General features: G+C 40.2%; 1 protein-coding gene across 4 annotated transcripts in view; it reads left to right on the top strand.

The window, feature by feature from the left end:
* ARHGAP32 (Rho GTPase activating protein 32) overlaps positions 1–25,141 on the top strand; it is a 341,478-nt gene that overhangs the window by 71,997 nt on the left and 244,340 nt on the right. For 3 of the 4 annotated variants that reach the window (XM_032802390.2, XM_075073473.1, XM_032802389.2), the window contains exon 1: positions 4,271–4,354. The exons of the other annotated variant lie outside the window; for it this stretch is intronic. The gene's annotated coding sequence lies outside the window, so the exon portion shown is untranslated. Of the gene's footprint in view, positions 1–4,270; positions 4,355–25,141 lie in introns of those variants that run through there. 4 annotated transcript variants of the gene reach the window in all.

The following is a 25,141-nucleotide window of genomic DNA, read 5'->3' as shown; positions in this document are numbered from 1 at the left end:
GTAATACATTTTAATGTTTTTAGAAGGTCTCTTTCTATAAGTCTATAATATCTAACTAAACTGTTGTTGTATGTTAAGTAAATAAGGTTTTTAAAAGGTTTAAGAAGCTTCATTTAAAATTAAATTAAAATGCATATTTCCCTAGATAGGTGGCCAGGACCCGGGCAGGGAGAGTGCCACTGAAAATCAGCTCGCATGCCTCCTTCGGCACACGTGCCATAGGTGCCTACCCTTGCCATACAGTCTATGAAACCATTTATCTGACATCTTCAGCTGAGCTTGGCAAGGCATTTCTCTGTTTGGTTGTAATGCAATAACTTCTAAACACTACATCATATCCATTCCAAAATTTCAGGGAATTCTCTAGGGCTCAGTGGGAAGAATCCTATTCATTTGGGGAAAATTGGAATACTAGAGAGGGGCAAGTGGGGGCACATGAACAGAACTCCCTTCAAGCATCTCTGCAAATGTCTGTAGATCAAAGAACTGGCTGATGGCACTAAATACAGTAATGCTTTCCAGTGTAAGAATACCCCCATCTCATCTCTGCCCATCGTCCCAATGGACTTTAACATGTTGACACACTGAATGACTTATCTTCCGGACAGAATGAAGATAAATAATAATGATGGACGGTGGGGCACACAGCACCCCTAGCTTGAGGGTGTTGGGTGGATGGGGGGTGTTGGAGAGAGTCCCTAAAATAGAAGGGGATGGTAGGAGTCACATAGAGGGAGCATGTGGGGGATGCAAGGATCCCCTGGTATGTGCAATGAAGCAACAAAGTGTGTAGCCTCCTAGTCTAGGACTCTTTATTTTCATTTACATCACATCTGTTTTTTTTCCTCTCCTAGGCATCCTTTGTTTCTCCAGTGGAGTTGGGATTAGCCTATCCCACTTTGTATACTTGCTTTGGTGAGCAAAAATACGTTCGTATTGGTCAGACTCTGGAACAAAGGGCTCTAAGAACAACAATCAGGCTCTCTAAGCACTGAACCGGTCTAACTCGTTTCATTGTTTTCCCCTGTAGCTGTTCACCTCTGCCAAACCTTGCCAATGTACTAGCTAGCCTCCATTCTTCCTGCAAACTATTGAACTAATGCTTATGAAGACCATGCTTAGATATTGGGATTATTAAAGAAATATTTTGCTATTCATTTACACAACACTTAGCAAACATCAGTCAGTCTTGCTAATCCTTACAACCGAGTGCAATGCTTATTTCCACAAATAGTCCTGTTGCAGTGGGACTGTACTCTGTGATCAGATCTATGATCATAAATAAGTATTTTCAAGCCATCAGATTCATAAATAAGACTTAGTTCCTTCCCCAAAGAGCCTAGAATGGAAGGACTCGGACCTGCAAAAATAAATAAATAAAAGTGTGAGGACTGCTCATGTGAGTATAGTTACTTGTGTCTTTGGGGGATTAGGGTTCTTAGATGCTAAGTAATTACTCTTCTTACACAATAGTTTAACTTGGCTCCCAAGTACCATGATGGCAGATGTATTAAAATGCCTAGATGGACCATGAGCACAGTGCCCCCCCCATACATTGAAGCAACCCTGAATTTATTTTTTTCTGACACTGGGTCTGGTGAGGTTGACTTTGACTAGCTTGTAATGGGGCGGGGGACTCATTAATACTTTCTTATGACTGACTGACTTATTTTGCAACTCTGGTTAAACACCTTTTGAGGTTCTTTTCATTTTGGTGTGATGTGGCTACAAAAAGGTGATACAGCTTACAAGAAAGGGCCCAGAAATGTCCATGGAAGTAGCTGCTAGCAGCATGAGGACTCAAAGGTGCCTGCTTATGAGTGTTCTAGCAGTATTCATTACTTGGCTCACACTACGCGCAGGCTTTTCATTGCAAGATGTGATCTCCTTCCGTGTCGCCCTGTACGTGACTTTGAAGATTTACCTGTGTTTAAGTCGGTGAGATTCCAAGAACCCTTTGAAACAGACTGAGGGTGCTGTGGTTTCTTTGGTTTTAGGCTAATAATTAAGGGGCACCTGTAGTGTTCGGTTATCTTCTTATCTTTTTATGAATTTTAGCTGTCAGTGTAAGAGTGAAAAAAATATAGAGAGTGAAATCCTGGGTGCACTGATGGCAATGGTCAAACGCCCGTTTTATCTGGATTACCTTCTCAGTCATTTATTTAAAAAATGGCATAGCAGAAATACATTTTTCACATTTTCTAAATTGCATAGCCCAGGAATGGATAGGCTCCCACAAGGATGTTTGGAGGACTTTTAACCCATGGAGGTGATAGGTGTTTTTTTGGTCTGTAAATCCCTCATCTTTCTAAACTTCCTGGAGTCCAGTGACCTTTGGGGCACCTCTGTCATAAAATATTGCCGAATAAAATCACATTACTTCCTCTAGATGAAGGTCAAGAAGACTGGGGCATATTCTGGCAGCGTTTTCAAAGCAGTGGTAGGATTTAGAAAAGATGTCTGATTTTTGTTCTCATCGTGGAGAGCAATTTTTAGGGTTAATCAAGTGCTTTGCAAGATGGAAGGAGCTGTGTGCTATATGATTGGATCTGTTTCATTCTCTGTGCAAATGCAATATTCTGATGCATGCAGGTGTTATAATTCAGATATCATGGGCGATGATGCCCTGTGAGTACTCTGGCTTTGCTCACCTGGCCTACGTTGTAAGCACCTTCCTTAAGGCCAGTTTCTGTTACGACTGTTCACATTGAGTAACATCGTACACTGGGAGTAATCCCATTGAAATCAGTGGGGCTATTCACCAAGTGTGAATTGGCATGAGTAAGAGAGGCAGAATGTAGCCTTTAGATTGTAAACTTAGCTTGGAAGAGGATACATCTTTGTATGTGGTGTGTACAGCCCCTGGCACAATCAGTGTTTGCTTCTGTTTGCAACAGCAACCAGAAGGTCTAGTGTAAACACTGATTATTCATTAAAGTAATAGCTTGCAGTTTTGACCTAGGGTCTCAGATGATGATGGTAATAATATGAGGAATTCACAGCATTTTACGAAGATGGGGAATCAGTCTGCACTTCGTACCACTGGGGAAAGATTAAACAACTTGACCAAGATCACACCAGAAGTTAATGACAAAGCCAGGATTACATCCCAAATCTCCAAAATCTCAGGGCAGCTGTACACTGAAAAAGTTGCACCTCTTAGTGCTTTAGTAAAGACATTTCTATGCTGATGGGAGACCTTCTCCTGTCGGCTTAGTTAATCCACCCCTGTGAGAGGCAGTAGCTTTGTTGACAGGAGAAGCTCTCCCTTTGACATAGTGCTGTCTACCTGGGGGGCTATAACTGCTTCACTCAGAGGTGTGGAGTTTTCACACACTTGAGAGACATTATACCAGTATAAGTTTGTACTGTAGAGCTGTCCTCATTCCTAGTCAGTAAATAGACCATGCTGCCTCTCATGTATATTTAATCACCTTTTTAGAAGATCACTTTCCCTGGAGACAATGGTCTGTCCCCACTCTTTTGAGAGGATTTGCAAGTTAAGCTCTAAATTAAACTCATGTTTGCTTCCTACTTCATGGTTCAGTGTTAAATTAATAAATGTAACAAAACTATGCTTGTCCACAGTTCCTTAAATTTAGGACGTCAAAGTGCTTTACCAGTGTCAGTGAATGAAGCTTTAGAGTCGCCCCTGGGAAGCAAGTAAATATCCCCAAGAGAGAATGGCAGAGAAGTTATGTCAGTGTGTGGCAGAGGTGGGAATAAAACACAAATTTCATAACTTTTAGTCCTAGTTAGCCATTTTCTGCAAAGTTACTAAAATTATTTAGGAATCAGAATGTCCAACCCAGGTAAGCACATCTCTGCTGGGTGCTACATGGCACAGAAACTGTCTGTTAGCCTTCTTGCTTCAGCTTGGAAAGGATTACAGCTGGAAATGCCTGTATCAGCCTGAGGAAAACATGAATTGGTATTAGTGAGTGAAGAAAGAATGGGAACCCGGGCTTGCAAGCTGCTTCATACTTCTCATTGCTGATTTTTCCCTCTGACGTTTTGGGAGGTGCTTGCACACAGCTGACATTTCTAAGCCTGCCTGAGGTGGAAAGCAGTTTGTATGTACTGTCTCATTAAAGAAGGGGAGAAGGGGTCGGGTGGGGAAACAATCTCAGTTTTTAGCCCTTGCTGTCTCCCTCCTCTGCGTTCTCCTTCTCGCACTGCCTTTAGCCAGCCAGCTGCTCCTGCAGAGCGAGTGTGTGTGTGTGTGTGTGCGTGTGCGTGCGCGCAACATGGAGGGAGGGACTGGAGCTGCTGCTGCTGCTTTTACCAATATATGTACAGCTGCTTCCATTGCAGGGACGCTAGGAACTGGAAGCAATCTCGATGAATCCGAAAGGTCAGTATTATCAATAAATCACCCACAGATATATGCTCCTGAAAGAAGCTTTTTTTTTTTTTTTTTTTTTTTTAACCCTCATCTCATAAAAAGAATATTAAGCAGATACCTTAGCCTGCTGCAAGGAACAGAATCGTTTCAACAATGTCTAATAAAAAATTAGAGCATGACAGTGTTTTTAAAAAAAGCAAGCATGTCATTATCACTTTAATAATGCAAGTTCCTTTACAAATGTATAGAGAGAGCCTAAATTTAAGACTATATAGATTTTAAGTTATAGGATATTGGTATGGAAGAAGGGTAGATTATGTCCTGCAGTCAGATTTTATTATAGATTATACTAGCATATAAAAAGTAGTCGAGTATAATAATTTGGTATTTCTTCATACCTCACCCTTTATATGATAGTCTCTTGTGAAGCATTTTCCAGTGAAATTGGTATCAAATGTAAGAATTAGTGTAACTGAAACTTGCATTTATTTGATCTAAAAATGAAACGTTTTGTGTGATGCTATCTTAAATACGATAAAATACGTAATCCTTACCATGAGTCATTAAAAGAGCAGTAGTCATTGGTGTTCTCAGTGTACTTTTAATGCTTTTTGTGGTTAACTAGCCGTCATTGCCACTGTATGGAAACCAGCTTTGGAGGTCCAGGTTATCATGTAGTTAAAATTCTTGTGGAATGAGGCAGTGCTGATTATCTTCAGGGCAAATCTTCTCCTTCACCCTTGGCTTTATACAGTGGCTGATATGAAATAAGCCTATTGCTGTTCTAGTCCATTTGGCTTTTGTACCTCTGGGTTAAGAGCACAAAAATATTTTCTTGCAGTGAAAGAGGGGTGGAGAGGCAGTTTAATTTAAAACTTGCCTTCTCTGGCACGGCAGTCGCCTCCTACCTGGTTTGCAGATTGTTTTGCAAAACCAAAAGTTATTTACGAACATAGCTCCAGGAAGCAGAAGACTGACTCTCCTATTTCAATGTATGATGCATATAAATTAAGTTTAGCTATTTTATGCTGACTCCACCCACTTGTGTTTATACAGCCGTAGGGGTGCGGTGGGTAATTCCTACTAGTGTTGCAAAGGAACCCAAATAAACCCAGATTTCTTTGAATTTGTTTTCTCTCTCATTTTTTTTGTCCTGAGGGAACTTTTAATGTGGTCTCCATACAGTATTTGAACCATCCAGGAACTGAAATACCATGAGAAGATTGGATATTGTAGAACATTGACCCTGTTATAGGTTCCCGTATTCACTTAAATAGAAAAACCTTTCAAAAACCTAAACACAAATACCTGAGATAAAAATACTAGAACCCACACACTTCCTAACTTCCATTGGCCATGCAATAATAATTGTGCAGTATTTTACATATTCCAGATTGCTGTGCCCACACCAGTGTGCAGGGCTTTGTGAATAGGAACATCATGGGATTTTCTTGTTTGGTGTGAATTCCTTAGGAAATGCACGTGTTGGGTGCATAGGTTTGTGTACTAAATGAGGCGGCCATTGTTTGCAAGCAGATAACAGTGTTATGTTACAATATACTGTTTCCATTGCTTAAGGTGCAAGAATGTGGTTATTTGCTGGAAAATGTTTTTCCTGATAGAGAATGTGCAGCATTCATCTAAATGGATTCCAAATTTCAGGGTTGTGTATAGGTCAAATCTGTTTTAATTCAAGGAGTGCTAGCCTTTTTTTCCTCCGTTGTGCAAAGATGTGATGGAATTAGCATTATTGGCCCTTCAACGTCCTGGTTTTTAAAGTATAGGTAAAAATCTGCATTGATTTTTGGTCAGGTCAATTTGAAAGGATTATGGGAATATTTTTAACTTGTTGCACTGCCCATCTTGTGCTCCCGACACTGACATCTTGTTCTGCTGTAGTGTTTGTCAGGGAATTCTGATTGTTGGTATAAAGACATGATGCTAAATAGTGCAAACTCAGGGCCTAATCCTCTCTGGCCTTACTTGGGCAAAAAAAACCCCTCCTTGCATGAGTCAGGACTGCAGGATTGGGTCCAGATGTAGCAATTGTTTTGAATATTGTCTTTCTTTTGGGTGTAAACTTGGTGCTGGTGAGAATGGAACAGTTATTAAAAGATGAGCCAGACAGTAGTGCAGGCAATAATTGCCCAAATTTCTCTCTTCCAACAAAGTAGTATGCTTTATTTCTGACTTGAAACACCTCACGCTAATACCAGTCTTTGGCTTTTCGTATTATATATGTACCAAGTTGTGGGATGCTTCTGTGTTATGTGGCCTTATATCCATGAAGACCGCCCTGAGACCGCTGAGCGTGCTTTTATTTGTGACCTGAATATGTCCTCTGCTCCTTCTTACTTTATTTTCTTGCATTTAACTAGTGAGAAGTACTTACACATTCTTCTGAGTTCCCCCTCTCAGGATCTTTGTGCCTTTCTTGGAAAAAGTATTCCAATATCATCACTACTAAAAACAAATACTGAAAGAAAGGGTAACTTACTATCGTTTTGGATCAGTAATGCGAAATTTATACCTTTTCGGTGTGTGTGTGTGTGTGCTTTAACATATTTTGGCAGTCAAATGTGTACTTTTTGCAGTGAACAATTAAATGGTTGTCTTTACGTGGCTTCAAAATTCCAATTTAATGTAGAGAATAAAGAAAACTTGTAATTTAAAACAAAACTATGAGTTTACCAACTTAGAATTTTTCTTTTATTAAACTGTATTGTTTCATTACATCTGAAAAGTTTAGAGAAACATAGGCGTTAGCTTACAGGAATAGAGCATGATATTCCAGCAGCTGTCTCCGAGTGGTCAATGATAGATATTTTATAGGACGGTATAAATCTTCAAGCTTTCACCCATTTTTGCACCCAGTTTTACAGCACTTGTATCACAAAAGGAAATTTCTTCCTGACCCCAGCTAATGATAGGTTTAAAGCCATCAGGATTGGTAGCTCTTGTGCCTTTTTCCAGCTAGTGAGAGCAGAGGCTATTCTTATTCATAGGTCCCTAATCCTTGTTTTAAATCTTACTAAACCATTTGCTTCAATAGCCTGCAGAAGTGAGTTCCGTGGGTTAATTATAGGTTTGTACTTTTAAGCAGATAGTTGCCCTATATTTGATCTGTAATACTGTGTCTTTTCAGAGGGCTGAGGGCAGAAGGCACTAAATAGAGGAAGGTGGTTGTCCTGGTTGGTAGCAGAACATCCAGCAGAGTATGATCTCCATTCAGCCATTTGGGCCCAGAATAGCATGTAGTTGCATGATCTGTGCTGCATTATCATCTTGGTTTCCACTTTGACATACCAGGATAGTGAATTGCATAGTCCTGCTCTGTTGATGGAGAGCACTCTTGTTCTGAAGAATTCCCTTTTATTAAGCAGCATGGTTGGGTAAACTTGTGAAGGATCCTGAAGGTGAGTGTGCATTACTGCTTGTTAGATTAAGATATTTACAAGTACAGTAGGTTCAGTTGAATACTCCCTGGAGGATTAAAATCTCTGGCTAATCAAATTTAGAGAAGGAAATTAAACCTTTTAACATGACACTTGTCATAACATTAAAAAACGAAAAAGCCCTCTTTATGACAGCAGCTGATTGTTTCACATCACATTTTATTTTTTTAATTAAGACAATTCAAGCTGGAGGCAGTTTTACCTGGGTGATCTCAATGTTCCTTTGCTTTTGCTGAGATACGACGATGGCTTAGATGATCACCTGAGCGCGCTCACTTGCGCTCTCACACATACAACATTAGTGGTTTAGTTTCTCTTAGCAAGTGAACTCAGTGCAGTGTCTAACCGCACTGGAATATACCACTCTGTGATGGAGCCAGATCTGTTTTCGTGAATGTCCACTTGATCTGAACCTCTGGGTGCAGCTTGTTTTCATAAACTGAATGTGACATACTAATGGACTCCAGCAACATGTGTTTCCTTTTTTTCATTATTTATTATATAGTAATTTTCCTACTCACAATGCTGCTGAACAGTCAGTGGTTTTTCAGTCCCCTCCCAAGGGCTTATAAATTAGTGCTAAAAACCTTGCTCAGGACTGGAATGTAGCGGATGAGATTTGAGCCCTGAAGCAATTAAAAACAACAAAACACTAACACACAAAATTGTTTCAATTTCTGGTGGCATTTCTTCAATTGTAGTACTCAGTGTTTTGTCTTTAAAAAGTGAAATATGACAAGGGGTTACTCATATCACCTTTCTGTATTTTAAAAACACAAGGTGTGAAATAGCCAATGCTTCAAAATCTGCTCTCAACACTACACTAAATATTTACACCCTAAAGACATAAACATATTTTTGTTAAGCACTTCACTCTATCACAGCCAGTAATAGTGATTGTATTGGCTAAATATAATGTGTCAACACACATTGTAGTGAATCCATGATCATATAGTACTTCAGAATTGTCACTGTGTTGAAAGCCATGGCTACAGCAATAACTGTGTTGCAACTCTCATGACTTGGTCGTGAGTCTTGTGATATTTGATCTTTTTCTTTAAAGCTCCTGCTATTAAAAACAGGTGATTATGTAAAAGATTCAGTTTTCATTGGAAAAAACCCCCAACAACATCAAGTAAATTTCTGGCTTATATGTTTGTGGAGAAAAGGTTGAAAATATGACCCAAATGTATCTTGCAGAAGGCACATAAAAAGAACCCCAAATTTATTGTATTTTTAAAATCTCATATTTTAAAATCAATTTTAAAATGTTTTGGGTCTGTCTCATGTTTTTTAAATGTTTAGGAGTTGACAGTACTGGTAGAGGTATATCTCAGACACTCGTGCTCTAAAGTATAGGTCTTTTGCTCCTATTTGAACTAAAGGGGAATCACAACTGTTAACAATATAGGGCCATTGACACACAGTTGAGCACTTCTGATTCCCTCCAGTATAATATGTTACCATATGAGACACATACCAGCAAGTTCATTAAGATATTTTCAAAAGTTAGAAGTTCTTTTTTGGAAATGTTCTGATCTGGTCAATAAATGTTCCAGCTTCTCAAAACCTACGTTGAATATGAGATTTCCCATGACCCATTTTATACAAGTTGCTGAGTAAGCACAGTGCAGTTTAGAAAGTATGTGATTGTGTACCGTACTTCCTGAAAGAAGGTTGGAAGGGTTAATATTTTGGGTGGACACAGTGTATCAGAAGTTCTGAAGGATCTTTTAAAAGACTTGCAGAATACCAGAAGGAAGATGTGCCAGGTGAAGTGGTTTTTCAAAGGAGGAAATGCATATGGTATTGAAGATAAAAATAAGGAGGGGAATTACTAGTGTTCACAACTTCTTGTAGAAGTTTATTTACTACATACTGTGGGTGACTTTTTTTTTTTTTTATAAGGGGCTTACCTTACTTAATTTCTTGCTCTTAAAAAACTCATTCACAGCATGAGTGGGAAATCTTTACTGATAATGAAGGGGTCATTGGGCTCGTGATTGCAAGAGCATTGCGTACTTTGAAAACTCGTGGGATGGGGGAGGCCAGACGATGGAAAAAGGCAAATATAGTGCCATCTTTTAAAAAGGGAAAAGAGGAATCTACAGCCTCTCAGTCTCTGGAATCATGGAGCAGCCCAAGAACATTTGGAGGAGAGAGGAAGGTGATTAGGAAACAGTCAGCAATGGATTCACAAGGCAAGTCAGCCGACCAAACTGATTGCTCTATAGACAACCTGCCTAGGATATGGGGGAAAGTGGTGGACGTGTATATCTTGACTTAAGCAAGCTTTTGATAATCTCCACAGTTTCTGCCAGCAAGTTAAAAAGTATGGATTGGAATGATGGACTATAAAGTGGATAAAAGCTGTCTAGATTGTCAGGCTCAATGGGTAGTGATCAATGGCTCGATGTCTAGTTGTAGCTGGTATCAAGCGAGTACCCCAGGGGTCGTTCCGGGTGCTGGTTTTTTCACATCTTTATAAACTGATGAAGGGATGGATGCACCCCAAGCAATTGCAGTGACCAAGTCTGTGGGAGAGGTGATACACTGAAGGTGGGATAGGGTCCAGAGTGCCTACCTAGACAAATGTGGATTGGAGCAAAAAATCTGATGAGATCAACAAGGACAAGTGCAGAGTCCTGCACTTAGGACAGAAGAATCCCATGCACCGTTTCACGCTGGGGACGACTGGCTAGAGCCAGCAGTCGGCAGGAAAGGACCTGGGGATTACAGTGGATGAGAAGCTGGATTGAGTCACAGTGGTGCCCATGCCAAAAAAGCTAACAGCATATTTGGGCTGCATTAGTAGGAGCATTGCCACAAGATCGAGGGAAGTGATTATTCCCTCTGTTTGGCACTGGTGAACCAGATGGCGGTACGGCATCCATTTTGGCCCCCCTACAGAAAAGTTGTGGAAATTGGAGAGAGTCCAGCAGAGGCAAACGAAAATGATCAGAGGCTGGAGCAAGACGTATGAGGAGAGGCTGAGGGACCTGGGCTTATTTAGTCTGCAGAAGAGAAGAGTGAGGGAGGATTTGATAGCAGCCTTCCAACTACCTGAAGGGGGGTTCCAAAGAGGATGGATCTCGGCTGTTCTCAGTGGTGGCAGATGACAGAACAAGAAGCAATGGTCTCAAGTTGCAGTTGGGGAAGTCTAGTTTGGATATTAGGAAAAACTATTTCACTAGGAGGGTGGTGAAGCACTGGAATGGGTTACCTAGCCCATTCTTAGAGGTTTTTAAGGCCTGGCTTGGCAAAGCCCTGGCTGGGATGATTTAGTTGGGGTTGGTCCTGGTTTGAGCAGGGAGCTGGACTAGATGGCCTCCTGTGGTCTCTTCATAGAATCATAGAAGATTAGGATTGGAAATGTTTCTCAGCCCTGAAGGATGTAGCTAGGTCAATCTAAGTTTTAGTGTAGAGTAGCCAAACACAATAGTTTGGAGTCCCCCAAGCAGTCTGGGGTTAGCATCTTGGTAGAAATAGCAGCACTTTTACTCTTCCTAGCAGATAGATGTGGTAGAGGACAGCTGGTGTTATCCCTGGACTGCGTGGTGGCTGCCTCCCCGCCCTTCTCTTTTGTGTCTTCTGGGTAGTGAGGCTGATCTACACTTAACTTAGTTCAGTGTAGTTACAGTGCTCGAGGAAGTGAAAAATCCAGCCCCCTGCGTGCTGTAACTGTGTTGACATAGTCCCCCACGTAGATGCAGTTAGGCAGAGGGAAGAAGGCTTCCGTGGGCCAAGCTACTATGGCTTGGGAAGGTGGAGTTCCCACAGCAATGGAGAAGCCCCTTCAGTCACTATAGTCTGTGTCTACTGGGTTACAGTGGCAGAGCTGTGCCGCCCATAGTGTAGCCCTGACCTGCTAAATTGAATGTGTCTGCAAAATGTCTCAAGTACCAGAGCTGTTAGCCTGATTAGTGAGTATAGGTAGAGGTCTAAATTATATTTTCCTTTGCTTATAAAATACATCCATTATCGATTGATTGTGGGTGCAGACTGGAGGCTGTATTTTTTTTTTTTAAAGGCCTTATGTAATTTTTTAAATGAATGCTGTACACTGTTCAGTGATCACGATGAGGCAATGTTGTGTGTTCCCATGGTTTCTTGAATCAGTGCCTGGTAGCTTCTTTGAGACATTACTAGGGTACATATTTGGAGAAATTCTGAACATTTCTTTCAGACCTATTTGTATGTCTGTCATTAGCTCCCAGCCTCCTTTATTTAAGGTGCTGATGTTCTGCTTTTTAATTAGTTTCCTCCAATTCCCCACTGGGGTATTTCCTTTTGGGAAAATGGCAGTTCGCCAACTCTTAAGTGGCACCTGATGGCTGGGTCAAGCTCAAGCTTCATGGATAGTGGATAGGGAGACTTGTACTTAGGGCTTGTCTACACTTAAAACGCTGTAGCACTTCAGCGTAGACGCTGCCTACACTGACAGGAGAGTTTCTTCCGTCGGTGTAGGTAATCTGCCTCCCCAAGAGGTGATAGGTAGGTCGATGGGAGAATTAGGTTGGTTTAACCATGTCATTCAATGGTATGGATTTTTCACACCTGTTAGTGAAGTAGTTATACCAGGCTAATTTGCTAATGTAGACCAGGCCTTAGTGGGAATCATTTCAAATAACTCCGTGTATGGATGCTATATTATTTTGCAATGAATGTGCCTTGTTCTGTTAAGTGTAACCCTTTTGAAAGTTAAATTAGTGGGTTAAGCTTAACAGGAACAGGGCACTGTTATTTTGGAATAAGAGTGTCTACACATGGATTTATTCAGGAATAGCTGTTCCTTAAGAGCTCTAGATAAGCTCCGACTGCAGCTCAGTGTACTGCATCAGACATCCACAAGCTGACCTTGGTTGTTATCCCTTTAACAATCTTTTTGTTGGCCTTGCTACCTAGAAATCTCACTCAAGTTGTTTTAAGGATAGAATCAAGTTATTTCTGCATAGGACTAGAATTTAAAAATTTGAAGTTTAATTTCTTCAGTGTTCCATTTTTCAATACAGAATGAAATCCCTCTTTACTCTCCCACACTCCAGATTTGACGGACTCTCTCATCTCTCGTGCTGACTGATTTTAAACTTACATAGATGAAAAGTTTTATTTGCAGGCAGCTTAGCTTTGTTGCTAAGTTTTAATCCATTATTTGGAACCGCAGTTAGTAATCGTATACTAAAATATCTTTTTACAGTTAAAACATGAATAATTTTTTTCTTGTATATGGATTTTATTTCAGTATGAAATACAGTACTTACAACTCTACAAATTATTTGTCTTATAGTCACGCCTAAAGGCACCGACTGATGTCGTTGGGCTAGATATTGTACATATTTCTAGTGAGATATAGTTCCTGCCCTGAAGAACTTAGTCTAAATAGACAAGTCACTGAATGGGGGAAAGGCAGTATCAGTATCTCCATTTTACAGATGAGTAACTGAGGCACAGAGAGATTGTGACTTGCCAGGGTCGCAGACGAAGTTTGTGGATGAACTGGGAACTGAACCCAGATATCCTAAGTCCCAGTCCTGTACCTTAATTGCAAAACCATCCTTTCGACATATTTGACCAGATTCGGATCTCTATTACACCCATATGCACTTAATCCAGTGTCACTCCACTAACTTCAATAGGTATTCTGTGTGCTGGGCACCTCTTAAAAACCAGATCATCTTTAGGTATCAACATCTGAAATTTTGACCTGGCAGGACAGGTGGAATTCTAAAACTCCAGGCCCGTCAGCTACCCATGATAGTTTTGAAAATTCCCTTCAAGGGATATAAAACTCAGTTTCTTGAGTGTGAGTGTTCCATTCTGGGCTTATTTTTGGCAAGGGGATTTTGGTGCAAAGATGATAATTATCTGAATTATTTTCAGATGAGTCAACATGCCATAGGGTTTAGTGTGGGAATGTATCGCTGACCACACTTAGAACAAACAAATAACTAAATGATGGAAAATAATAATAATTATAATCCCCTGAAAAACGTGGCAGTGGAGTAGCTTGAGAACCTTTTGGCTGCCTGTTCTGCATGAAAGAATATATATAGCCATGCCAGCTGGAAGGCCGCTGCTCTTCAAATCTGGCATCACGTTCTGGGTCACGTCAAAGTACATATTGTCGCTGCAGTCCACTCTGATCATGTGGTGCACTGCAAGGCAGTTTTCGGTGGAGGTTTTACACAAGTAGAAACTGGCATGACTCCAATTGTGTGTTGTCTTTTTTTTTTTTGGTCAGTTCTGGGCTTGTTTTGTGGAAAATTGAATTTCTCTGTGAAGCGACGTGGGTTCAAAAAGCACCTAAGTGAGAAAACATACCCTGAATTTCTGAAGTTGAAACAGATGGAGGTTATTTGAATCTAGCAGTGGGAGAGTCAGTCTTTAAACATTAACGGTGATGCCAATTCCACCAAAGTCTGTGGTCCTCTATTTATCGGTTACCCCAAGTTGGTTCCTGCCATCCAGCAGGCAGAAGTTGACTAGCACTGCTATGAAGGGTTTGTCATGTCAAAGTGATTTTTCTATTCATTGTTTGCAGATGAAAGGTACTATATAAACGCAAACTTACTTAATTTCGTTAGCAACCACTTTTTAAGACAGGACATTAGGTTACGTTGGGGAATTCGACTTGCATGCATCTTAAATATTTTTTGCTTCCTTCAGACGGTACTAAATAGGTCACAAGTACACTTTAGGTTCTAAAATGATTTTTATCAGTGATGCTAAATTGCCAGGTGTTTCATAAAAGCCTGGGATTGAAATTGGCCTGATAAACCAATATTTTGTTTTCCTGTGGTTTGATTCTTCATGCTTAGCATGTCTTGAAAGATGCCGTGGTACATATTTACAACAAACTGCTTCCATTCATTTTCAATGACCTGTTACTTTTTGTGTCAGTGGAGGCTGTTGGTCAGCCTAGTTGAACGATCTGCTGATTTGTCTTTCTACTGTTCACCTTAGCAGCTTTGGTTCTCCATAAATTGGGGTTAATGAGTAGAGTGTCCTGAAAAGTAATACTACCAAACTGCCATCAGGGATCAGATTGGAGGGGAGAAAGAACTGTAATATTGTGGTGGTAAATAATCATGTGTTTTACAGTTTTTATTTTTCTGACATCTGCTTTCTTTGCTGTTGCCCAGACTTTGGCCCTTTTTTCATGTACAGATATTGCACAGATGAATGAAATGCAGCCATGTGAAAGGGAAACAGGCCTCTCTTAAAGCTGATGAAAAGATGTCAGATGCATACATACAATTCCTTTTTAAGGGAGAGTGTGTGTGTGTGTGTGTGTGTGTGTCACACACACACACAGAAAATATGAGTGAATTGAAAGAGACAATACCCACACATTTGACTTGTTTCCTCTCCTTGTTTTCTCTCTCACTTTTGTGGAAGGGGAAGAGGAATTTTGGGTTTTGTTCAGTTAAAATAATGCAAGTACTTTAGATAATGTATTTGTCTTGGCATTCCTGTGCAGGGGAATAATTTTAAAAGGTTGATACTGATTTGAGATTTACATCTAAATTGTGGTATACACTCAGGTGCTTTTCATTTAATTTTCCTTGAATTTTGTGTGTTTGTTTTTGACTTCATGGAAGTCTGTTTCCTTCCTGTATGTGCTGACGCTGATCATGGCATGATGAAATTAAATGTGATACCAGCTTCCCTTCATTTGGGGGGAGGGAGGAGATAATTCATGATTTTATGCTGGTTCACAATCCCATGCTGTGAGTAAAATGAGATTAATACACAACCTCTGTCAGGTAGCTGTGAAAAATGCTTTGGGATCCTCAGTAGAAGGTTCTGTATAAGGCCAAAAAATGGCATCATTAAATGTTATTAACATGTCTAGACTAATTCTCATGAATCACAGACTATTCAAAGGAAGATTTTAAAGAGATATAGTCCAGCTCTTTAATTCTGGACTCTCCTATTTCTCTCCAGTCATAGTTCCCACCCTGGGTATGCAGAAGTGTGGCACTCAGTTGTAGCCTAGTTTAGCTCTCATGGAAGTCAGTGAGAGTTTCCCTGTTCTGTAGTTGATCAAACATTCCTTTTAGGAAGGCAGCTGATTTGGTGACTGCCTGGGGTTTTACCGTCAACTCCAATGGGAGCAATTAGGTCAGTGATGAATGCTTTTTTAAAATCCCATCTGTACCGTGTACACGTTGACTGGGAAGGCAAATATCCTCCTGAGGCTTCCCAAGTGAGACTAAGGTCTCTTTGTGTGCACAGTCCCCTAGGGGACCAGCAGTCTCATCTGAAGTAAATTAGGCTCTTTTCGTCTATAGTATTGATGATCTCAGGCATTAAAAAAAGCCATGAGTTAGGACTCAAAACTCATTATATTACTATTTTTTAATTATAGAATTTGGCTTTGCTTTATTTGTCTTCTGGTTTTTGAGTCTTTAGGGTGCACTTGGGTCACGTTTTCAAGCTTTTCTCTACAACCAGAAGGGTTGGTCTGTGTGTCTCACAGTCACACACACATCACATGGTTCCAGGATCTGAGATTTTTAGAAGAATGCCAAATATTGTGGGACTCTCAATAAAATAATGAAATCCACCCCTTGAGACACAACAAATAAGATCAACAACCTTATTCCAGTTTTTTTTAATTATATATATATATATATAATATATAGATGATAATATATATATAGTATATATAATATAATATATTTTTTTTCTTTTTCTCTATAGCAGCCAATGGAAGAGAAGATGTCTCTTGGGCTAGTGCTGTAGGCTGTGCAAATTAGATTACATATCGGATTACTGCTAACAAAATATTAACATTGGATATGGGATTGATTACAAATACCAATTGTGATGAAAAATATTTTGTTGAAAACCAGCAGATGTTTACACAGACTTTGAAATTAAAATATGGCTTGTTTTTGAATCAAGTTGTTTTTCTTTATAAGATGATGTTTCTGATGAGTCTCCTATGGCCCGCAAGGGGAATACAAGATAATCCCATTTTTCTTTTCTTTCTCACACATACACACGTTGTTCTGGCATTGTGCTAGAAAATGCATTACCAGAGACTGAAATCTCCAGAAGCTGAAAGTCATGTTGAGGGGTTTTCTACATATGGAAATAGCCTGAAATAACTAGTGCAGATCAGAAGAAGAACAGCTGTGTGTAAGCTTGAAACGTGCATCTCTCCCCAACAGAAGTTGGCCCAACAAAAGATATTACTTCACCTGCCATGTCTCTAGTTATCCCTCAGGAGCTTCCTGCGTGGACACTCTTATGCCACTTTTGGAATGGGATTAGGTGCAAAAAGTCTCTTAGTGTGAAATAAGTATGTCCATGTGACGAGTTAGTGCAGAATACCTATTACACTTTAAATTCACACCTTAGCCTATTTTGCGTAGCTTCCCTGTGTAGACAAGCCCTAGAAAATGCAAACTGCTACTTAATGGAAGAAAATGTTTATGCATCTACAGGCAGAATTTCACAAAATGCCATTGCATATTTGGGGTTTATGGAAAGAACTTCTTTGCCAGGATACCCTGATACTGAACTACTGATGGAATCCACACTACAACCTGACCAGCCACCTTCCTGACAAGAAAGACTAGGAATATTGCAAATAATGAACAGATGTTGCTGGCTGGACCTGGCTGGTTAAAACAAAACCCTTTGGAAATTATGGTTTTGTTCATTTACCTATTCATTCTTGAGAGCCTGAATTAAACAGTAGCGTGTTTAAAATTGCAGGATTTTTAGTGACCCAATACACACTTGTATAAAATAAATAATGTTGAAATGCAAAGTTGAAGAAAACCAATGAGGAGACTGCTCAACCATGTCGAGCAACAATCCAGGTGCAATGGGGGTTCCTGGGTGCATGTACTAGACTTTCATTTGCAGAGATTGTATTAATTTATGCACCCTGGTGTCATTATGAACAGAAGTTGAAGGGGTTGCAAACATCCTGCCCATCCTATACTGCTTAATGAGGCTTTGGAGTTTCAGGTAGATGGGAATAAAGCAGCGGCAGGGTCCCGATAATGAGAACTCTTGAAATAGCATATAAATACTCCTGAAGTGCATGCCTCATTAATGGTTAGCACTCGGGGGAACCAATATTGTGGAACAGGAGGAACATGCTGCTTCATGATTTGCTGAGGGTCAGAAAGCCCCTTAGCTGTAATAATGTGCCCCCAGGTCACATACAAAGGAGCTTGAAGAGTTGGGATCTGTGACGTGCACCCTTGGGGAAATGTCTGTTTAATCTATTTTATTTTTTCCTCTGTCTCTCAGCGCTGTTGCGAAGGTGCTGATCTGTAGATGTCATGGTGATTTGTGTAGTATACATGTATAGAACAGAACAGGAAATATGGGTTTTATAAATCATTTTCTATGTCATCCTCAATGCTGTTATAATAGGGGGTTAATTAGATGGCCACAGGAATTATGTGCTAGCTATTTATTATACACCCAGAAGAGTCACTTGGCAATAGTGGGTTGAACGTACAATATATATTTTGTAAAGATCTAAACATAGTGCTTATTTGGAACATTCATTTATGGTACTAATCCTGAAGAAAGTAGGAAAACATTGTTTAGGACATTTATTTTTTAATCTGGTATATACTACTCCAGAACATGTACAGCTCTAACTATCCTATCAATCAAATGTATCTACTTCCATGCTCACTATTATCATATCTGAGCACCTACTGGTTTTGGGACCAATCTTTTTTGGAAAACCGAGACTCTGCTCTGTGGCTATTTCAAAGGAACACGTGGTTCAGGTTTGTGGGTCAGATTCTACAATGCTGAATGCAGTATGTGAACCTACATTGAATACAGTAGAAAAATTAGTGTGGCAAAGAGCCCTTGATGGAATTGTAATAACAGACCTATTTTTTATATTCAGTTGGGACTCTGTCTCTGTAAGAGCGCAGTGGGTGGGCGAGGTTCTGTAGCCTGCAGTGTGGCTTGACTAGATGCATGGTGCAGACTAGATCATCGTAGCGGTTCCTTCTGGCCTTAAAGTCTGAGTCTACAATAAAAATAATACATTAGCACCTTCCATCCTAAAAGTGGCTTACAAATAGTAATAAATTGAACTTCCCAAGATCCCTGTGTACCAGTAGGCAAGTAACAATATCCTTACTTTACCGATGAGAGTCCTGACGTGCGTATTGGTTCAGGCCAGAATTTTTACAATTGTCCACTCATTTTGGGTGCCCTAGTTTTAAAATGCCAATTTTTAGACACTGATGGCCCAAATCTAAGGCAGTCAAAATAGAAGATACTTGTGAAAACTTTGGCCTAAGTCACTTGACCAAAGTAACATGGTGAGTTGGTTGCAGAGCTGATAATTTTGAGCGCCACTCCCATGCTTTGTTCGGTTGATCTTGCTTCTTTCTTAGTAATACTTTGTATTTACTTACAGTGGAACTTACTGTGCTCAACAGAAAAATAAAATTATATCATTTTAATTAGCACATCCAGAGCCTTCTATATTTATTATAAAAAAAGACCAGGTAGAAGGTCCTAATTATACACTGTAATGGTAATGGAAGGCAGTATCAATCTTTGTCCAACTAAGAGGCAAGATGATATGCCAAGAAAAGAAAATGTGCATCTTGACTAAACTTGCTCTCCTGTAGGGTTTTCATAATTTGGTGATGAGACGGCAGCAGATGACATAAAAGTGAAGGATGGTATTGTTAACTTTTTCATTAAAGAGAAAAGTAAATCGTCACACATAAATGGGTGTTGTTAATGAAGCTGGAGGGCTTTTTAAATTTTGCTTGAAAAGCTTTTAAAATTAGCCTTGAGAATCCTAGGAAATTCACGCTAATTAACGCTGAGAGTTCTTTTGCAAAACTTGCCACTAAATCTTGCGTTTAATGTAAGAAACTGTGGATAATTATCTGATTAACATGATAAATTGCAGAGATTAGGTAAGAACAGAGCAATAGCATCTTCATTCATGTTCCATTTGATCTTAAAGAAAAGCTGCAGTAGATAGCTCAATATTTTCCAAATAAGAACGGAACTGTTAAACTTGAGTTTTCAAAACAGTGTTGTTGTTTTTTTTAAAAACTTGTCATGGGGCCAGATAGGAGATAGGAAGCTCATGTTTAGATTCTGCCACCTCTGCTTAGGCTGAGAGCACCTTATTCTGTGAGTTGCACATTAAAATCATGGGAAATATTCATGGAGGTAAGTACTATTCAGAAAGAGTTGAGGATACCAGACTCATCTTCCCTCAATGGGATTCTGTCACTTACTTTCCAACAGGTTATTCTGTTTGTGTATATGTGCATAGGAGTGAACAGGAGGGGATGGAGGGTGGGGGTGGGAGATCTCTATCAAACAGTCAGGAGATACAGTCCCAGATCATAGGTAACTAGTGGTGTTCCCCAAGGGTCAGTCCTAGGACCAATTCTATTCAATTTATTCATAAATGATCTGGAGAAAAGGGTAAACAGTGAGGTGATAAAGTTTGCAGATGATACTAAACTACTCAAGATAGTTAAGAACAAAGCAGATTGTGAAGAACTTCAAAAAGATCTCGCGAAACTAAGTGATTGGGCAACAAAATGGCAAATGAAATTTAATGTGGATAAATGTAAAGTAATGCACATTGGAAAAACTAACCCCAACTATACATCCAATATGATGGGGGCTAATTTAGCTACAACGAGTCAAGGGAAAAAGATCTTGGCATCATCCTGGATAGTTCTCTGAAGATGTTCACGCAGTGCGCAGAGGTGGTCAAAAAAGCAAACAGGATGCTTAGGAAATCTCATTACAAGAGATATGAGATAAGACTGAAGAATATTATGGCTCTAGTATTAAATCATGGTACGCCCCCATCTCAAATACTGTGATGTACAAGATTGGGCTCCTCACCTCAAAAAAGATATTAGCACAAAATAGGTTCAGAAAAAGGGCTAACTAAATGTTAGGGGTTTGAGAGGGTCCATAACGAGGAAAGATTAAGAGCGCTAGGCCTCTTTAGCTTGGAAAAGATGAACTTAAGGGGGGATGAACGAGAGGATATAAAGTATCATTGAATTGATTGGAGAAAGTGTGAGAAGGAAACAGTTATTCTCTACTTATTTCGCATAGTATACAAGAACTTAGGCGGTCAAACTCGAAATTGATATAGGGAGCAGGTTAAAAGCAATACAAAGGAAGTCTCTATTTCCACAGTGCACAGTGCAGCACTTGTGGAACTCCTTACCTGAGAGTGTTTAAGGCTTGGATTCTAGTAACAATGATTACGAAGGGGTAACTGGGATGATAATTTCTTGGTGGCCTAAGTCCAAACTTAAATGGTATGTAGCCAGAAGGGTAAATGAGATGTCCCTAGCGACTGTACTGTTTGTCAGAGAGGTGGAGCATTGGATGGCAGGAGAGAGATCACTTGATCATTGCCTGTTAGCTTCACTCCCTCTGGGGCACCTGGCATTGGCCACTGTCGGTAGACAAATACTGGGCTAGATGGACCTCTGGTCTGACCCGGTACGGCCGTTCTTATGTTCTTATATGTTCTTATGTTCCTAGATTTTAAGGCCAAAGGGAAGCATAATGGTTGTCTGGTCTGACCTCCTGCAATAATACAACCTGAAGAATCTCACTCAATAATTTTTCACCAGGCTGAAGTGCCTGTTTGGGAGATGCAGTTTGCTGAAGGCCTAGGCTATCCGCTTAACTGGGCCACACAGACTGAGCTTCCTCTGTGCATAGCTGTCCCCAGGCTGTCTAAAGGGAAGGAGAGTCCCTAACATAGAAAGGGGGTTTGCATAAGTAAATACAGCCACCTGCCCATGTGAACCCTAGCACGCCCTCCCCCCCTGAGTGTTCTGCATGGGGGCTGATTTGGAAATGGTGGTATATTCCTCTTCTGTGCATGCTGGGACAGAGCTGCACAAGAAGGTCCCCAACGAAACAATCTGGTCTACGGTACCAGTAGCTCCGTTCAGTTTTGTTTGGTGTATCTCAGGATGGCAGTTTGCAGTGGGGGAGATGTCACCGGAGTGATCCAGCTTTGTATTTCTCTGCAAGAGACCCTGTTTCCTGATGCACAGGGGAAGTGAGAATATTCAAGACTCATTAGAATCCTTTGGAAATCAGCCATTTCAGAGTTGTTTCTTTTTCAAAGATAACTTTCAAACAAGATATTACATTAACCGTTAAAAAACGACCAACCAAACAAGAGTTAAAATTTACCTTAAAAACTACAACTTTGAGGCCATGTCTACATTAGGGAAATTTTCTAAATGTTTCCCACTTTTGCTAACATCTTGCTAGCATAACTCACTGGTTACCTGCACCATTTTATGCACAAAGTCACTTAATATACTCTGTGCCTTTAATGCTGCTCAGTGTTAAAAAAAAAAATACTGGTTCACGTGTATGTAGGGGGTCCCAATAATGCTAACACGGAGTAGAGTAACAATTTTCACTATGAGAAATGTTTAGATTATGGGTATAACTTTCAAAAAGGACTCAGACATATAGAAATGTAAGTTCCATTGACTTTCAGTGAAAGCTAGGTCTTAAATGCCTCAATTCTTTTTGAAAATGGGGACTTAACATAAGAATGGCCATACTGGGTCAGACTAATGGTCCATCTAGCCCAGTATCATGTCTTCCAACAGTGGCTAATGCCAGGTGCCCCAGAACAGGTAATCCATTGAGTGATTCATCCCCTTGTCTACTTCAGCTTCTGGGAGTCAGAGGCTAGGGACACCCAAAGCATAGGGGTGGATCCCTGCCCATCTTGGCTAATAGCCATTGAAGGATCTATACTCCATTAGCTTATCTAGTTCTTTTTTGTACCCTGTTATAGTTTAGGACTCCTGGCAACTTAGTCTTGTAAGTCACTTGGGTAATATTTTCAAAGGTTCCTAGTGCCCTTACTGTAAACAGGGCCTGAAATAGTCTAATTTCCATTGACGTCTAATGGGTCTTGAATTTCCTCTGTCAGCCTGATGTCCTCCGGTTCGGTTATTAAATTTTTTTTTTTTTGGTTCTATTTCAGGCTCTTCATTTTTCTCTAGAGCGGTTTCCCTCTCTCTTGTAATCAGATTTAGGGTTTAGAATCTCTTTTATATTACACTAGAGTTTTTGCTTTGACTGGCTTGAGACCTGCTGACAGGATGAGTTTTCTTTTCATAGCATTATGGTAATGCGACTAACAATTCAGGGAATGAGTGGCAGTTGACTCACTTTCCAGGAGATTTTGTTGGCTGTTTGGCTGCTTTATAAGCATTATTCTTAGCAGAAATCTTTTGCAAGTGTGGTCTATCATGCATTATATTTCCACTTTCTATCACTTCATTTCACTATCTTTTTAACTTTTCTTTTTTAAGCTCTTATTTTTGGTGGAGTTGGAGGATTTTTTTTTTTTTTTTAAACCTTTTCAGGTCAAGCCATTACAGCTCCTCTGACCCTTTTTAGATATTTAAAAATAAAATAAAAAAACAAACAGATTCATGCCGTAAAATTATGTCACAAAACTGTTTTCTTATTTTATGCCCTTTGCCAGATCACTCAGCTTTTTAATGCTTTGATCATAAAGGCATTTTATGACCAACAATGTGACTCAGGATAATTAACAGTTTGCAGTGAAATATTCCAGCCTCTGGATTGGACAGAAATATTAGCTTCACTTAGTCATTGTGGGAGAACAGTTGAATTGCTATATGCTACCCATCAGACAGCTCTCTATTTGCAACATTTCCCTCTCGCCTCTCATTATTTTTTGCAGGCTGCCACCTAAGGGAAAATTCGCACATCTGTATTACGTCAGTGCTGCTCTTGTGTGCAATCAGATTATCAGCATGAAGTTGGGAGAGAGAAGTTATTGTTCAAATCTTATGAAAAAGAGACTGCTCTATGTGAGAGAAGGGAGTGTTCTTTAATGGTAATAAGGAAAGGACTCCTGGGTTCCTTCTATTCCAAACTCTGACTCGGCGGGGGAAAGGGGAGGGTTAAATCATTTAATCTCTTCTTGTGCAGCATTTCCCCCGTCTACACTACTGCGGTAAGTTGACCTGTGCTACGCAACTCCAGCTAGGTGAATAACGTAGCTGGGTTCAACTTACCTTAGGTCAAGTTACCATGGGGTCTAACGGCCAGGACTGGTGAGCCTCAAGAGGATTACACCGCCAGGGGAGGGCAGGGAGCATTTCCACCTATTCTGTTCATTGGGAAAATGCAGAAGGAAGGGAAGCTTTAGTTTGGGTCTGTTACTCAACAGAGAACTCCCATTGGAGAAGGCTTCAGCAGGAGTACGAGGAACTGGCTGGTTATTTTGCTGCCCTGACAACACTCCCTCCTCAGCTTGATACCCCAGGAGAAAGGAGACTGCTGCATCTTTGTTTTGCTACAACCCCACCCTGTTGCTGGCCTGTGCCCTGATTTGTGCCAGCTCCTCTGCACTAGTGCATGTCTCCTCCGTGCACTCATCTAATTGCTCTCAAATAGCTTTTGTGGTTGCAGCTTCAGCTGCTGTATCTTCCTAGCCCATTATTCCTCAGTCAAAGCTTTCTCTGTGTAGAAAAATGCCTTGTAAATGCAGTGCAGAAGCACTGGTGAACAAGAGCTTAACTCCAGCTCCGTTTCTTCTATTTGCTCAGGTATTCAGAGAAGGGCAATAAGAATGGCTGCTTGAGAGACAGAAGGTCCAGCTGCTCACACAGGAGTCCATAGGGCTGGGTTGAATCCCAAGCTGGGCACTATTTCTGTTTATCTTAATTTATTTTACTTTCTTGTGATAAATACTGTCGGTTGAGGAAAAGACCACGCTGTCTGCAGCTGGCTTTCTTCCTGCTGAGTCATTCCACTGCTCTTCACTTATTTCTACGGTTGGTTTCCTGGAGTCTTTAATCCGTTTGCATCATGCACCTTTTCTGTTCCTTTATACATGTAATATAATTGCACTGGTTGCAAATGTCTCTGCATAGCCAATCCCCTTTGATGATCTCTGGTATCTGTATTTTTTCGGGTTGAGTGGGGCATGCAATGGTGGCAGACTGTGGCCTGTTCTCAGTAAGTTATTATTCCTGTAATCATTTAAAAATTATTTTTTCTGACATTCCCCACACAGAAGTAGCTTATTAATGCAAATATATTCTCTTGGGGGAGAAGGAAATGTAAAACTCTTTTGCTGGAGCTTTTTCATACATTCCATCACTACCACCTACATAGGTAATTAAACATCTTTTATACCTTTCCCCCCATGAACGCTTGTCAAGGTGAGCATCCTATTGTTCTTACCATCACTCTTGCATAGTTTGTGAATATGCAGTTGACCTTTTTTTGTTAAAACCAAGTTTAGGTTTGGCAAGTAATTCAG

The sequence above is a fragment of the Chelonoidis abingdonii genome, chromosome 18, assembly GCF_003597395.2.
Source record: "Chelonoidis abingdonii isolate Lonesome George chromosome 18, CheloAbing_2.0, whole genome shotgun sequence".
Taxonomy (NCBI): domain Eukaryota; kingdom Metazoa; phylum Chordata; order Testudines; family Testudinidae; genus Chelonoidis; species Chelonoidis abingdonii.
Note: the sequence above shows the minus strand (reverse complement) of the source record. Positions and strands in the feature narration are given on the sequence as shown.